This window comes from Musa acuminata, chromosome BXJ3-1 (assembly GCF_036884655.1).
Source record: "Musa acuminata AAA Group cultivar baxijiao chromosome BXJ3-1, Cavendish_Baxijiao_AAA, whole genome shotgun sequence".
NCBI lineage: Eukaryota > Viridiplantae > Streptophyta > Magnoliopsida > Zingiberales > Musaceae > Musa > Musa acuminata.
Genome location: NC_088349.1, coordinates 27,452,725 through 27,468,365, shown reverse-complemented (window position 1 = coordinate 27,468,365; position 15,641 = coordinate 27,452,725). Strand labels below are relative to the sequence as shown.

Sequence of the window (15,641 nt, the reverse complement as noted above, 5' to 3'; positions counted from 1 at the left end):
TCTTGCCAATGATTTCTTGAATTTCCTCCATGTCTCTTTCAATTTTCAAAGCTCTTTCTACCGTATCAGCATATGTTTGTAATTTTAAAGCTGACATTCGGCTTCTTATTGCCGGCCGTAATCCCCTTTCAAACCTTCTTACCTTTCTAGATTCATCATCAGTCATATGTGTGGCAAACCTGGAGAGCTCAGTAAATTTAGATTCATACTTTGTAACCGTCATACTTCCCTGGATAAGATTCAAGAACTCCAATTCTTTTTGCTCTCTCATACATTCTGAAAAATATTTATCGTTAAACTTTTCTTGGAATAACTTCCATGTCATTGGCTCATGTTTGATTTCAGACATCCTCTTAATCATTCTCCACCAGTGTTCAGCTTCTCCCTCCAGCATAAAGGTGGCAAGAAAAACCTTTCGTTCATCAGAGTAATTTAAGGCATCAAATATTTTCTCTATCTGCATCATCCATCATTCCGCCACCATTGGATCAGACTCACCACTGAAACTGGGAGGACTAAGCTTCTTAAACTGTCCAATTCCCAACCCCGTCTGGTTTGATGTCTCTGTCCCATCATTATTTCCTTGTTGGACAGGTTGTTGTTGTTGTTGCATCACTTGTGCCATAGTCTCCAAAGTCCGCATAATACCACTCAATTGATCAGCAGTAGATGCAATAGGAGAACCAGATGATCTCGTCATCCTCGCTTCCTAAAACATCAAAAGAACATTTTCTTTGATCAATCTCTAAATGGTAGTCAATAAACCTCAAATAAAGATAATATTCTTAGTGATTCTCAAATCATGCTCTGATACCACCTCTGTCACGCCCCTAAAAATATCCATGATATTTAAATTTTTTCGCCACAACTAACCCAGGATCCAAACACACATTTGAGGTCACTAAGAAAACATTCGGATCAAAAATTTCACTTCTATAATCTATCAATTCATAACCCTGTGCAATTCATAAACATAGCACACATCACTCGATAATTTATACAATCTGAACTCAACTCATCAAAATAAAAACCACAATATAAATCCACAAGTGGGGAAATCCATGCAGTCACCACAATCATCGATTTACCATAAGTTCATATCATTACACGAATTTAATTTAACATTCCAAAACCCTATACATGAGGGATCCTTTAACTTACACAAAATCCACAGGTTTAGATTCATAGTCACATTTCATTAGATGCAGCGTAGCTTATACACAACTACATATATGCTAACAAAAGTTCTGCCCAACGTCTTCTAAACTTTCCACTGCCTCAGCCCATTCTTAACATTTAAGCAAGCGATACGCTATCCTGAAAAATTTATCAACAAATGGGGTGAGCATAAAGAGCTCAGCAAGTGACTAACATATCCATATCAAAATAGTACAATTTCCAAAGAGATGCAGTTTCAAACACAAAGCAGAATATACGATTTCGTATACATAATATTATTAGGAGCAGAATCATAATTGTCCTTTTTAATCATACATATTTGGTTCCTGACAGATGGGGCATAGAGTAATTGGAGCATATCAGAAACAAAGGAAACATATCGGAGCTTATCAATGGCATATAAAATGTTCCAAATCACATCAACGACATAGGGAACATTACGAAGCAAAATCAGCAGTGAATGAAGCATTTCAGAGCATATCAAACTCATATGTCGTACAGAAGCTAAAACGTCGTCCTTGACGTTGCAATCATATCATAACTATCCAGAGCACGAACAGAAATAACTCACCAAAACTCTGGATGTCATATCAAACATATAGAGGGTGTAGTGGGATCTCAGTCAGAATGTGATTCATCCAAGCAATATCCCACAAAGCGGGACCCCACAAAGCGGGCAAATAAGCGCATACCAGAATATCCCACAAAGCGGGACCCCACAAAGCGGGCAAATAAGCGCATACCAGAATATCCCACAAAGCGGGACCCCACAAAGCGGGCAAATCAACGCATACCCTTTACCATTTCTGGCAAAGGTCCAGACAATCCCACACACCAGAGTACAAGAAGGCAGTTTCAACAATAAGTAGCATATAACAGAAGCACACGCGGAACAACCAAACGTACATGTGCCTTTTCAAAAGCAATGTGATGCAAGGAACAAATCTCTCACAAAAGTATTCATTTTAGGAAAGAAATGAAAGCAAGAGTGTACAGGGATTCCAAACAATCATAATCAGCTCAATTCCAATAAGAAGATTAGGCGAATTCAAGTATCCAAAGGAAATGGAACAGAATACGCGTAATCGACCAAAGCTCGATTTCGGACAGAATTCCAGTGGCACATCAAACAAATATTTCAGAATAACAATTATGCTCCAATACCCATAAGAAGGCTATGGTCGAACCATATATCAATCTATATTCGGATGGAACAGATTTCATATGAAACAGGGCTCCCAACACAGAGTTACCTCTGATTTGGTAACACAAGGTCAAAATCACAATCACTGTTTTGCAGAATTTATAAGGTCGGATTCAACAGACGATAGGGTGGGCAATTGAACTCCAAAATTTTCAAACTATATGTCAAAAGAGATAATTTCAAGTTTAGTTTCAAATAAAATCAGTTTGGTACAAACCAGAATTTTCAACAGGGAGTTATAGGCGTTTTAGTATCGAAAGGTCAGAAATCTTGAACTCTGTTTTACAGCGTTTGTAGGCTCTTTTGAAACAAATTTTTGGGTAAGTATTCGGTGTCCAAAATCTACAAAATCGGTGTCAAAAGAAATATATACGAGTCTAATTTCAAACAAAAATAGTTCCTGCCTGAATCCTCATTCTGTACTAAAACTTATAGCTGAAACAGTGCTTAGGGGTCAGTTTACCGAAAAAAAACTTTCAGATTCTATGGTTTTATGTCCAAGGAGAGAGATATCAGTTTCTAAATAGAAATCTTCCAATTTATTTTGAATCAACATAAAAACAGAGTCTAATACTGCTGTAGGATGGGGTTAGAACACTTGCCTTTGGAAATTTGACCCGAAATGACAAGATTAAAGCAAGAACCCTAAAAGCCCCAATTTTCTCTCTTCTTCTTCTTCTTCTTCTTCTTTCTTTCTTTCTTTCCCTGATCACCCACAAGCTGCCTCCTCTGCTTCCTTAAGAACGAAGGCAGAGAGGCTTAAGCGGTGGAATTTGTCATTTGGTGCATTTTGCAGTTTAGTCCTTGTTTTTATCATATTCACGATTAGGTCCTTAGGGTTTACATATAGGGCCTCAGATTCTTTCTTTTCTCTTTTTTTTTTGAACAGATCTCCCAAATCTTACAAATAAGTTACCTCTGAATCATACTCTATTTCTTTTGTCAATTAAAATAGATGCTTACGTTATCACCAGAAATTTATACGAACATTCGGAAATGAGGGGTGTTACAGGTCACCCATCCTAGTACTACTCTCGTCCAAGCACGCTTAACTTCGGAGATCTGACGGGATCCGTTGCTTTAGTGTTGGTATGATCGCACCGATTTCGGGTGCTTCGTCCCTCGCTTAAGTGCACGTCGCGGCCGGCAAATCAACGTCCGGAGCCCCTTGCCCGTCACAAAACCGTCGGCGCTTTCTCGAACGATCCCGAAATCCCTATCGCAAGCTCTCTCCGAGCCCTAGCCCGACGACTGCGTATCGGTCACGGCAAGCTCGCGCCGAAACCATCGGCACTTTCTCGAACGATCTCGGAATCGCTATTGCGACCCGAATCCGGAAAACTCTTTCCGAGCCCCACGATACTGACTGCGTAGCGGTCACGGCAAATCCCGTGCCCGAAAACAATCGTCTCGGAGGTCTACGGGAGATGTTTCGTACGTCGGGACGCAAAAAGGAGTGCGACACGAGGACTTCCCGGGGAGTCACCAATCCTAGTACTACTCTCGCCCAAGCACGCTTAACTTCGGAGTTATGATGGGATCCGGTGCTTTAGTGCTGGTATGATCGCACCGGTTTCGAGTGCTTCGTCCCTCGCCTAAGTGCACGTCGCGGCCGGCGCATCAACGTCCGGAGCCCCTTGCCCGTCACGAAACCGTCGGCGCTTTCTCGAACGATCCCGAAATCCCTATCGCAAGCTCTCTCCGAGCCCTAGCCCGACGACTGCGTATCGGTCACGGCAAGCTCGCGCCGAAACCATCGGCACTTTCTCGAACGATCTCGGAATCGCTATTGCGACCCCAATCCGGAAAGCCCTTTCCGAGCCCCACGATACTGTCTGCGTAGCGGTCACGACAAATTCCGTGCCCGAAAACAATCGTCTCGGAGGTCTACGGGAGATGTTTCGTATCTCGGGATGCAAAAAAGAGTGCAACACGAGGACTTCCCGGGGGGTCACCCATCCTAGTACTACTCTCGCCCAAGCACGCTTAACTTCGGAGTTCTGATGGGATCCGGTGCTTTAGTGGTGGTATGATCGCACCGGTTTCGGGTGCTTCGTCCCTCGCCTAAGTGCACGTCGCGGCTGGCACATCAACGTCCGGAGCCCCTTGCCCGTCACGAAACCGTCGGCGCTTTATTGAACAATACTGAAATCCCTATCGCATGCTCTCTCTGAGCCCTAGCCCGACGACTGCGTATCGGTCACGGCAAGCTCGCGCCGAAACCATCGGCACTTTCTCGAACGATCTCGGAATCGCTATTGCGACCCCAATCCGGAAAGCCCTTTCCGAGCCCCACGATACTGACAGCGTAGCGGTCACCGCAAATTCCATGCCCGAAAACAATCGTCTCGGAGGTCTACGGGAGATGTTTCGTATCCCGGGACGCAAAAAGGAGTGCAACACGAGGACTTCCCGGGGGGTCACCCATCCTAGTACTACTCTCGCCCAAGCACGCTTAACTTCGGAGTTCTGATGGGATCCGGTGCTTTAGTGCTGGTATGATCGCACCGGTTTCGGATGCTTCGTCCCTCGCCTAATTGCATGTCGCGGCCGACACATCAACGTCCGGAGCCCCTTGCCCGTCACGAAACCGTCGGCGCTTTCTCGATCGATCCCGAAATCCCTATCGCAAGCTCTCTCCGAGCCCTAGCCCGACGACTGCGTATCGGTCACGGCAAGCTCGCGCCGGAACCATCGACACTTTCTCGAACGATCTCGGAATCGCTATTGCGACCCAAATCCGGAAAGCTCTTTCCGAGCCCCACGATACTGACTGCGTAGCGGTCACGGCAAATCCCGTGCCCGAAAACAATCGACTCGGAGGTCTACGGGATATGTTTCATATCTCAGGACGCAAAAAGGAGTGCAACACGAGGACTTCCCGGGGGGTCAGCCATCATAGTACTACTCTCGCCCAAGCACGCTTAACTTCGGAATTCTGATGGGATCCGGTGCTTTAGTGCTGGTATGATCGCACCGGTTTCGGGTGCTACTTCCCTCGCCTAAGTGCACGTCGCGGCCGGCACATCAACGTCCGGAGCCCCTTGCCCGTCACGAAACCGTCGGCGCTTTCTCGAACGATCCCAAAATCCCTATCGCAAGCTCTCTCCGAGCCCTAGCCCGACGACTGCGTATCGGTCACGGCAAGCTCGCGCCGAAACCATAGGCACTTTCTCGAACGATCTCGGAATCGCTATTGCGACCCCAATCCGGAAAGCTCTTTCCGAGCCCCACGATACTGACTACGTAGCGGTCACGGCAAATCCCGTGCCCGAAAACAATCGTCTCGGAGGTCTACGGGAGATGTTTCGTATCTCGGGACGCAAAAAGGAGTGCAACACGAGGACTTCCCGGGGAGTCACCCATCCTAGTACTACTCTCGCCCAAGCACGCTTAACTTCGGAGATCTGATGGGATCCGTTGCTTTAGTGTTGGTATGATCGCACCGGTTTCGGGTGCTTCGTCCCTCGCTTAAGTGCACGTCGCGGCCGGCAAATCAACGTCCGGAGCCCCTTGCCCGTCACGAAACCGTCGGCGCTTTCTCAAACGATCCCGAAATCCCTATCGCAAGCTCTCTCCGAGCCCTAGCCCGACGACTGCGTATCGGTCACGGCAAGCTCGCGCCGAAACCATCGGCACTTTCTCGAACGATCTCGGAATCGCTATTGCGACCCGAATCCGGAAAGCTCTTTCCGAGCCCCACGATACTGACTGCGTAGCGGTCACGGCAAATCCCGTGCCCGAAAACAATCGTCTCGGAGGTCCACGGGAGATGTTTCGTATCTCGGGACGCAAAAAGGAGTGCAACACGAGGACTTCCCGGGGAGTCACCCATCCTAGTACTACTCTCGCCCAAGCACGCTTAACTTCGGAGATCTGATGGGATCCGTTGCTTTAGTGTTGGTATGATCGCACCGGTTTCGGGTGCTTCGTCCCTCGCTTAAGTGCACGTCGCGGCCGGCAAATCAACGTCCGGAGCCCCTTGCCCGTCACGAAACCGTCGGCGCTTTCTCAAACGATCCCGAAATCCCTATCGCAAGCTCTCTCCGAGCCCTAGCCCGACGACTGCGTATCGGTCACGGCAAGCTCGCGCCGAAACCATCGGCACTTTCTCGAACGATCTCGGAATCGCTATTGCGACCCGAATCCGGAAAGCTCTTTCCGAGCCCCACGATACTGACTGCGTAGCGGTCACGGCAAATCCCGTGCCCGAAAACAATCGTCTCGGAGGTCTACGGGAGATGTTTCGTACGTCGGGACGCAAAAAGGAGTGCGACACGAGGACTTCCCGGGGAGTCACCAATCCTAGTACTACTCTCGCCCAAGCACGCTTAACTTCGGAGTTATGATGGGATCCGGTGCTTTAGTGCTGGTATGATCGCACCGGTTTCGAGTGCTTCGTCCCTCGCCTAAGTGCACGTCGCGGCCGGCTCCTCAACGTCCGGAGCCCCTTGCCCTTCACGAAATCGTCGGCGCTTTCTCGAACGATCCCGAAATCCCTATCGCAAGCTCTCTCCGAGCCCTAGCCCGACGACTGCGTATCGGTCACGGCAAGCTCGCGCCGAAACCATCGGCACTTTCTCGAACGATCTCGGAATCGCTAATGCGACCCCAATCCGGAAAGCTCTTTCCGAGCACCACGATACTGACTGCGTAGCGGTCACGGCAAATCCCGTGCCGGAAAACAATCATCTCGGAGGTCTACGGGAGATGTTTCGTATCTCGGGACGCAAAAAGGAGTGCAACACGAGGACTTCCCGGGGGGTCACCCATCCTAGTACTACTCTCGCCCAAGCACGCTTAACTTCGACGTTCTGATGGGATCCGGTGCTTTAGTGCTGGTATGATCGCACCGGTTTCGGGTGCTTCCTCCCTCGCCAAAGTGCACGTCGCGGCCGGCACATCAACGTCCGGAGCCCCTTGCCCATCACGAAACCGTCGGCGCTTTCTCGACCGATCCCGAAATCCCTATCGCAAGCTCTCTCCGAGCCCTAGCCCGACGACTGCGTATTGGTCACGGCAAGCTCGCGCCAAAACCATCGGCACTTTCTCGAACGATCTCAGAATCGCTATTGCGACCCCAATCCGGAAAGCTCTTTCCTAGCCCCTCGATACTGACTGCGTAGCGGTCACGGCAAATCCCGTGCCCGAAAACAATCATCTCGGAGGTCTACGGGAGATGTTTCGTATCTCGGGACGCAAAAAGGAGTGCAACACGAGGACTTCCCGGGGGGTCACCCATCCTAGTACTACTCTCGCCTAAGCACGCTTAACTTCGGAGTTCTGATGGGATCCGGGGCTTTAGTGCTGGTATGATCGCACCGGTTTCGGGTGCTTCCTCCCTCGCCTAAGTGCACGTCGCGGCCGGCACATCAACGTCCGGAGCCCCTTGCCCGTCACGAAACCGTCGGCGCTTTCTCGAACGATCCCGAAATCCCTATCGCAAGCTCTCTCCGAGCCCTAGCCCGACGACTGCGTATCGGTCACGGCAAGCTCGCGCCGAAACCATCGGCACTTTCTCGAACGATCTCGGAATCGCTATTGCGACCCCAATCCGGAAAGCTCTTTCCGAGCCCCACGATAGATGTTTCGTATCTCGGGACGCAAAAAGGAGTGTAACACGAGGACTTCCCGGGTGGTCACCCATCCTAGTACTACTCTCGCCCAAGCACGCTTAACTTCGGAGTTCTGATGGGATCCGGTGCTTTAGTGCTGGTATGATCGCACCGGTTTTGGTTGCTTCGTCCCTCGCCTAAGTGCACGTCGCGGCCGGCACATCAATGTCCGGAGCCCCTTGCCCGTCACGAAACCGTCGGCGCTTTCTCGAACGATCCCAAAATCCCTATCGCAAGCTCTCTCCGAGCCCTAGCCCGACGACTGCGTATCGGTCACGGCAAGCTCGCGCCGAAACCATCGGCACTTTCTCGAACGATCTCGGAATCGCTATTGCGACCCCAATCCGGAAAGCTCTTTCCGAGCCCCGCGATACTGACTCCGTAGCGGTCACGGCAAATCCCGTGCTCGAAAACAATCGTCTCGGAGGTCTACGGGAGATGTTTCGTATCTCGTGACGCAAAAAGGAGTGCAACACGACGACTTCCCGGGGGGTCACCCATCCTAGTACTACTCTCGCCCAAGCACGCTTAACTTCGGAGTTCTGATGGGATCCGGTGCTTTAGTGCTGGTATCATCGCACCGGTTTCGGGTGCTACGTCCCTCGCCTATGTGCACGTCGCGCCCAGCGCATCAACGTCCGGAGCCCCTTGCCCGTCACGAAACCGTCGGCGCTTTCTCGAACGATCCCGAAATCCCTATCGCAAGCTCTCTCCGAGCCCTAGCCCGACGACTGCGTATCGGTCACGGCAAGCTCGCGCCGAAACCATCGGCACTTTCTCGAATGATCTCGGAATCGCTATTGCTACCCCAATCCGGAAAGCTCTTTCCGAGCCCCACGATACTGACTGCGTAGCGGTCACGGCAAATCCCGTGCCCGAAAACAATCGTCTCGGAGGTCTACGGGAGTTGTTTCGTATCTCGGGACGCAAAAAGGAGTGCAACACGAGGACTTCCCGGGGGGTCACCCATCCTAGTACTACTCTCACCCAAGCACGCTTAATTTCGAAGTTCTGATGGGATCCGGTGCTTTAGTGCTGGTATGATCGCACCGGTTTTGGGTGCTTCGTCCCTCGCCTATGTGCACGTCGCGGCCGGCGCATCAACGTCCAAACCGTCGGCGCTTTCTCGAACGATCCCGAAACCCCTATCGCAAGCTCTCTCCGAGCCCTAGCCCGACGACTGCGTATCGGTCACGTCAAGCTCGCGCCGAAACCATCGGCACTTTCTCGAACGATCTCGGAATCGCTATTGCGACCCCAATCCGGAAAGCTCTTTCCGAGCCCCACGATACTGACTGCGTAGCGGTCACGGCAAATTCCGTGCCCGAAAACAATCGTCTCGGAGGTCTACGGGAGATGTTTCGTATCTCGGGACGCAAAAAGGAGTGCAACACGAGGACCTCCCGGGGGGTCACCCATCCTAGTACTACTCTCGCCCAAGCACGCTTAACTTCGGAGTTCTGATGGGATCCGATGTTTTAGTGCTGGTATGATCGCACCGGTTTCGGGTGTTTCGTCCCTCGCCTAAGTGCACGTCGCGGCCGGCACATCAACATCCGGAGCCCCTTGCCCGTCACGAAACCGTCGGCGCTTTCTCGAACGATCCCGAAATCCCTATCGCAAGCTCTCTCCGAGCCCTAGCCCGACGACTGCGTATCGGTCACGGCAAGCTCGCGCCGAAATCATCGGCACTTTCTCGAACGATCTCGGAATCGCTTTTGCGACCCCAATTCGGAAAGCTCTTTCCGAGCCCCACGATACTGACTGCGTAGCGGTCACGGCAAATGTCACGCCCCCTCAAAATATATCCATGATTTTTAAACTTTTCGTCACAGACCAATCCAGGATCCAAACTAACGTTTGAGGACACTGAAAAACATTCAATCAAATTCACATCCATAAAACATGTGCATTTTAAAATCATATATCACATCACTCGATATTTCACATTTATGGCAACCCAAGCCAACTTGACAAACATGAACAACATTTATAAATCCACAAGCTAAATAAATTATACAATCAGAACTCCAACTATTCACCACAAGTTCATATCGTCATAAATTAGACTTAACATTCCGAAATTCCAAATAACAGAGATCTTCTAACACTTTTACACAGTATATCCATTTCGATCATCAGAACATTTCATTACATACAAAATATGCTTATACAACAATAGCATAACAACCGACAAGACTTGCCCATAATTCTGAATAGCTATCCACTGCCTCAGCCCAAATCAAACATCTCGAAGAGTGACAAGCTGACCTGAAAGATTTATATAACAACGGAGTGAGCCAAAAACGGCTCAGCAAGTGACAAAACATATTCAGAACAAAAGGAACGGTTTCAAACGAGTAAGGTATCATAATGTAAGGCAGAATATAAGAATTCTCAAGGATACCATCTCATTAGATACAAAATCATAAGTATCATGTCATTCAGAACATATTTGATTCATAACAAATGGAGCACAGAGTAATTGGAGCATATCAATGGCAGATAGGACATTTCAGAACATATCAGTTCATAGCAAATGGAGCACAGAGTAATTGGATCATATCAATGGCAGATAGGACATTTCAGAACATATCAGTTCATAGCAAATGGAGCACAGAGTAATTGGAGCATATCAATGACCGATAGGACATTTCAGAACATATCAATTCATAGCAAATGGAGCACAGAGTAATTGGAGCATATCAATGGCGTATGAAATGTTCCGGAGCATATCAATGACATATAGAACATTTCGAAACATATCAACAGTGGAGGAAACATTTCAGAGCATATCAATAACAAATACCGTACAGAAGCTCAAACGTCGTCTTTGACGTTGCAAACATATCAATCTTATCCAAAGCATGTACAGAAACACATAACCAAAGCTCTGGATATCATATCAAACATACAGAAGGTGTAGTGGGATCTCAGTCAGAATGTGATTCATCCATTTCTGAATGACCACCTGACAAAAGTCTCCCACGTTTGGGAGCTCCATCCACCCACGTCTAGGTGAAGTCAAAGGGGGCCAGCAGAGCATCGCAGGCTCTAATCACATACCCACGTAGCGGGCAATAAGCGCATACAGAATATCCCTCATAGCGGGACCCCACATAGCGGGCAAATAGCGCATACCCTTTACCATTTCTGGCAAAGGTCCAGACAATCCCACACACCAAAGTACAAAAGGGCAGTTTCAATAATAAGTAGCATATATTGGAAGCACACGCGGAACAACAAAACGTACATGTGCCTTTACGAGTCAATCCGAAGTAAGCAATAATCTTTCACAAGTATATTCAGATTTGAAAGGAATTGAAAGCAAGGGCACATATGGAATCCAAGCAATCACATATAACTCAATTCAATAAGAAGATTTGATGAATTCAATGTCCAAAGGAATGAAACTGGAATAGGCACATATCGAAAGCAAATGCGGAACAATAGGATATACATGTGCCTATATGAGTCAATACGATATAGCATAAACGTTACACAACAGTTTTCAAGAATGCAAATAATTTTTAGGACAAGAGCATACAAGAATTCAAAGCAGTAATATAAAGCTCAATTGAATAAGAAAGCTAAAGGATATCAATTTCCAAAGGAATGAAACCAGAATATGAGAAATCGACCAAAGCTCGATTTCTGGCAGAATACAGAAGGCACATTGAACAAATGATTCAAACTATCAATCGTGCTCCAATTTACTCAGAAATAATCATTGGATAATACTTTCAGATAAGACAGGCTTCATATGAATTGAATTGTCCAACAGAGAGAGTTACAAATAATTTGGTAAGCAAGAGTCGTAGAACAAAATCTCTATTGGCAGAATTCATAATGTCAGATTCAACAGATAACTGGGCAGGTGTTTAGATTCCAAATCTTTCAATCCATATATCAAGGAAAGGTCTACGAGTCTAGGTTCCAATGAAATCAGTTTTGAACAAATCAGAGTTTCCACAAAGGCTTATAAGCAGCTCGGTATCAAAAGGTCAGAATCTCATAAGTTGCACAGATTCGAATCGTTACGTCTAAACAGGAGATATATCAAATGCAAGGCTAGAACAATTCAAAGTTCCTCATATTCAAAGCAAATGTGGAGATAAAATTGACAGTGAGGAAAGATCAGGATACTTGCAATAAGACATATCAGAGCAATTATAGGAGAAACGATCAGGGAACTTGCAATAAGACATATCAGAGCAATTATAGGAGAAACGATCAGGGAACTTGCAATAAGACATATCAGAGCAATTATAGGAGAAACGATCAGGGAACTTGCCTTTCAAATATTTTGATCTGAATATCCAAGGAAGGTGCCAGTCCAATCTTTCTACTTTTCCTCCGTGTCCTCTCTCTGTTTCGTTTTGTGCTCCTGTTTTCTTCCTTTCTTCGTAACTACATCACGTGTCGAACATCGAGGCACAGTCACCTGCTCTCTCTTACTCTCATTCCTTCTTTTTCTTTCCCAAACGCAGCTGCCACAGCCGCCGCCGCTGCCGCTGCCACAATCGCAGCCACGACCGCAACTGCGGTCACAACCGCAGCCCCCTTCCACTGCACTATTTCCTTCTTCCCTTCTTTCGCAGACATAACTGCTGCATACGCAGTCGCTGCCGCTGCGGCCGCAATCCCGTCCGCAGCCCCTTTTTTCCCCCTTTCCTTTCCTTTCTTTCCCGGCTGCAACTGCCGCAGTCACAGTCGCAGCCATGGCCGCAGCCACCACAACGGCAGCCTCTACTTCCTCTGCTACTCTATTTCCTCTCCTACTTCTCTTCCAACTGCAGCTGCCACTGCCGCAGCTGCCACCCCTTCTCCTCTTCCTCTCTTCTTCCTCTCCTTCCCTTTCTCTTCTTCTTCCTTTCCTTCTCTTCTTTCCCAGCCACAGCTGCAGCTGCCATCACCGCAGCCGCAGCCCCTTCTCCTCTTCCTCTCTTCTTCCTCTCCTTCCCTTTCTCTTCTTCTTCCTTTCCTTTTTCTCTTTCCCTGCCACAGCTGCAGCTGCCATCGCCGCAGCCGCAGCCCCTTCTCCTCTTCCTCTCTTCTTCCTCTCCTTCCCTTTCTCTTCTTCTTCCTTTCCTTTTTCTCTTCCTCTTTCCCTGCCATAGCTGCAGCTGCCACAACCGCAGCCGCAGCTACTTCTTTCCCTTCTCCTCTTCCTTCTCCTTCCTTTCTTCTTCTTCTCTCCCCGCTGCAACTGCTGCAGTCGCGGCCGCAGCCACGGCCGCAACCTCTCCCTCCTCCCCTGCTCATCTTCCTCTTCTTCTTCTCTTCCAGCTGCAGCTGCCATCGCCGCAGCTGCAGCCCCTTCTTTCCCGGCGTCACACACACCCTCTCCTCTGTTTCCTCTGCAGGAAACAGAGGTATCACACCTCTTTCTCTTCCTCTTCTTCTTCTTCTCCTCTTCCCCTCTTCCCTTTTCCTCCCCAAGGCCACACATCTCCTCGCTGCAGCCTTGCTCCAGCTATCTTCTTCTTCTTCTTCTTCTTCTTCTTCTTCCCTTTTCATCCTCAACGCCCCACACATCCTCTCCTCTGTTTCCACCTGCGGGAAACAGAGGTGCTGCAGCCCTGGCTGCTGCAGCTGCTCTCTTTTCCCTCTTCTTCTCCTTCTCTTCTTCTCCTCTTCCCTTTTCCTCCCCAAAGCCACACACCTCCTCGCTGCAGCCTTGCCGCAGCTATCCTCCTCTCTTCTTCTTCTTCTTCTTCTTCTTCTTCTTCTTCTTCTTCTTCTTCTCTTCTCCCTCTTCTTCGTCTCTTCTTCTCCCCACGCCCCACAGCTCCTCGCTGCAGCCCTCGCTGCAGCCACCTCCTCTTCTTCTTCTTCTTCTTCTTCTTCTCCTCTCCCTCTTCTTCTTCTTTTCTTCACTCCTCATGCCCCACCGCTCCTCTCTGTTTCTCGAAGAAACAGAGAGTGCGTGGGAGGCGGTGGGGTAAAACCGAAATTTTCGGTTTTTCTTTATTTACTTCTTTTTACAACTTCACAGTTTAGTCTTTGAAATTTCTATATTTACATATAGATTCTCCAATTTATAAATAAATCTTTATTAAAAATTTTAAAAAGCGAGGGATATTACAGCAAATCCCGTGCCCGAAAACAATTGTCTCGGAGGTCTACGGGAGATGTTTCGTATCTCGGGACGCAAAAAGGAGTGCAACACGAGGACTTCCCGGGGGGTCACCCATCCTAGTACTACTCTCGCCCAAGCACGCTTAACTTCGGAGTTCTGATGGGATCCGGTGCTTTGGTGCTGGTATGATCGCACCGGTTTCGGGTGCTTCGTCCCTCGCCTAAGTGCACGTCGCGGCCGGCACATCAACGTCCGGAGCCCCTTGCCCGTCACGAAGCCGTCGGCGCTTTCTCGAACGATCCCGAAATCCCTATCGCAAGCTCTCTCCGAGCCCTAGCCCGACGACTGCGTATCGGTCATGGCAAGCTCGCGCCGAAACCATCGGCACTTTCTCGAACGATCTCGGAATCGCTATTGCGACCCCAATCCGGAAAGCTCTTTCCGAGCCCCACGATACTGACTCCGTAGCGGTCACGGCAAATCCCGTGCCCGAAAACAATCGTCTCGGAGGTCGACTGCGTATCGGTCACGGCAAGCTCGCGCCGAAACCATCGGCACTTTCTCGAACGATCTCGGAATCGCTATTGCGACCCCAATCCGGAAAGCTCTTTCCGAGCCCCACGATACTGACTCCGTAGCGGTCACGGCAAATCCCGTGCCCGAAAACAATCGTCTCGGAGGTCTACGGGAGATGTTTCGTATCTCGGGACGCAAAAAGGAGTGCAACACGAGGACTTCCCGGGGGGTCACCCATCCTAGTACTACTCTCGCCCAAGCACGCTTAACTTCGGAGTTCTGATGGGATCCGGTGCTTTAGTGCTGGTATGATCGCACCGGTTTCGGGTGCTTCGTCCCTCGCCTATGTGCACGTCGCGGCCGGCGCATCAACGTTAATCCCGTGCCCGAAAACAATCGTCTCGGAGGTCTACGGGAGATGTTTCGTATCTCGGGACGCAAAAAGGAGTGCAACACGAGGACTTCCCGAGGGGTCACCCATCCTAGTACTACTCTCACCCAAGCACGCTTAACTTCGGAGTTCTGATGGGATCCGGTGCTTTAGTGCTGGTATGATCGCACCGATTTTGGGTGCTTCGTCCCTCGCCTATGTGCACGTCGCGGCCGGCGCATCAACGTCCGGAGCCCCTTGCCCGTCACGAAACCGTCGGCGCTTTAACGAACGATCCCGAAATCCCTATCGCAAGCTCTCTCCGAGCCCTAGCCCGACGACTGCGTATCGGTCACGGCAAGCTCGCGCCGAAACCATCGACACTTTCTCGAACGATCCCGGAATCGCTATTGCTACCCCAATCCGGAAAGCTCTTTCCGAGCCCCACGATACTGACTGCGTAGCGGTCACGGCAAATCCCGTGCCCGAAAACAATCGTCTCGGAGGTCTACGGGAGATGTTTCGTATCTCGGGACGCAAAAAGGAGTGCAACATGAGGACTTCCCGGGGGGTCACCCATCCTAGTACTACTCTCGCCCAAGCACGCTTAACTTCGGAGTTCTGATGGGATCCGGTGCTTTAGTGCTGGTATGATCGCACAGGTTTGGGGTGCTT

At 49.3% G+C, this 15,641-nt stretch overlaps 17 non-coding genes across 17 annotated transcripts; all 17 read right to left on the bottom strand.

The window, feature by feature from the left end:
• Positions 1-3,836: 3,836 nt before the first annotated feature.
• Positions 3,837-3,955, bottom strand: LOC135629865 (5S ribosomal RNA). Its single transcript, XR_010493428.1, has one exon. It is a non-coding gene; the product is annotated as a 5S ribosomal RNA (ribosomal RNA).
• Positions 3,956-4,305: 350 nt separating this feature from the next.
• On the bottom strand, positions 4,306-4,424 carry LOC135630416 (5S ribosomal RNA). The gene has a single exon (XR_010493941.1). It is a non-coding gene; the product is annotated as a 5S ribosomal RNA (ribosomal RNA).
• Positions 4,425-4,774: 350 nt separating this feature from the next.
• Positions 4,775-4,893, bottom strand: LOC135630496 (5S ribosomal RNA). Its single transcript, XR_010494019.1, has one exon. It is a non-coding gene; the product is annotated as a 5S ribosomal RNA (ribosomal RNA).
• Positions 4,894-5,243: 350 nt separating this feature from the next.
• LOC135630535 (5S ribosomal RNA) lies at positions 5,244-5,362 on the bottom strand. Its single transcript, XR_010494057.1, has one exon. It is a non-coding gene; the product is annotated as a 5S ribosomal RNA (ribosomal RNA).
• Positions 5,363-5,712: 350 nt separating this feature from the next.
• LOC135629906 (5S ribosomal RNA) lies at positions 5,713-5,831 on the bottom strand. Its single transcript, XR_010493468.1, has one exon. It is a non-coding gene; the product is annotated as a 5S ribosomal RNA (ribosomal RNA).
• Positions 5,832-6,181: 350 nt separating this feature from the next.
• On the bottom strand, positions 6,182-6,300 carry LOC135629905 (5S ribosomal RNA). The gene has a single exon (XR_010493467.1). It is a non-coding gene; the product is annotated as a 5S ribosomal RNA (ribosomal RNA).
• A 350-nt stretch (positions 6,301-6,650) lies between these two features.
• On the bottom strand, positions 6,651-6,769 carry LOC135629864 (5S ribosomal RNA). Its single transcript, XR_010493427.1, has one exon. It is a non-coding gene; the product is annotated as a 5S ribosomal RNA (ribosomal RNA).
• Positions 6,770-7,119: 350 nt separating this feature from the next.
• On the bottom strand, positions 7,120-7,238 carry LOC135630551 (5S ribosomal RNA). The gene has a single exon (XR_010494073.1). It is a non-coding gene; the product is annotated as a 5S ribosomal RNA (ribosomal RNA).
• A 350-nt stretch (positions 7,239-7,588) lies between these two features.
• On the bottom strand, positions 7,589-7,707 carry LOC135630499 (5S ribosomal RNA). The gene has a single exon (XR_010494022.1). It is a non-coding gene; the product is annotated as a 5S ribosomal RNA (ribosomal RNA).
• A 286-nt stretch (positions 7,708-7,993) lies between these two features.
• Positions 7,994-8,112, bottom strand: LOC135630214 (5S ribosomal RNA). The gene has a single exon (XR_010493743.1). It is a non-coding gene; the product is annotated as a 5S ribosomal RNA (ribosomal RNA).
• Positions 8,113-8,462: 350 nt separating this feature from the next.
• On the bottom strand, positions 8,463-8,581 carry LOC135630478 (5S ribosomal RNA). Its single transcript, XR_010494002.1, has one exon. It is a non-coding gene; the product is annotated as a 5S ribosomal RNA (ribosomal RNA).
• Positions 8,582-8,931: 350 nt separating this feature from the next.
• On the bottom strand, positions 8,932-9,050 carry LOC135629816 (5S ribosomal RNA). The gene has a single exon (XR_010493381.1). It is a non-coding gene; the product is annotated as a 5S ribosomal RNA (ribosomal RNA).
• A 330-nt stretch (positions 9,051-9,380) lies between these two features.
• On the bottom strand, positions 9,381-9,499 carry LOC135630353 (5S ribosomal RNA). Its single transcript, XR_010493879.1, has one exon. It is a non-coding gene; the product is annotated as a 5S ribosomal RNA (ribosomal RNA).
• Positions 9,500-14,158: 4,659 nt separating this feature from the next.
• On the bottom strand, positions 14,159-14,277 carry LOC135630132 (5S ribosomal RNA). Its single transcript, XR_010493659.1, has one exon. It is a non-coding gene; the product is annotated as a 5S ribosomal RNA (ribosomal RNA).
• Positions 14,278-14,797: 520 nt separating this feature from the next.
• LOC135630484 (5S ribosomal RNA) lies at positions 14,798-14,916 on the bottom strand. The gene has a single exon (XR_010494008.1). It is a non-coding gene; the product is annotated as a 5S ribosomal RNA (ribosomal RNA).
• A 124-nt stretch (positions 14,917-15,040) lies between these two features.
• Positions 15,041-15,159, bottom strand: LOC135630286 (5S ribosomal RNA). The gene has a single exon (XR_010493814.1). It is a non-coding gene; the product is annotated as a 5S ribosomal RNA (ribosomal RNA).
• A 350-nt stretch (positions 15,160-15,509) lies between these two features.
• LOC135630400 (5S ribosomal RNA) lies at positions 15,510-15,628 on the bottom strand. Its single transcript, XR_010493924.1, has one exon. It is a non-coding gene; the product is annotated as a 5S ribosomal RNA (ribosomal RNA).
• Between the last annotated feature and the right edge of the window lie 13 nt (positions 15,629-15,641).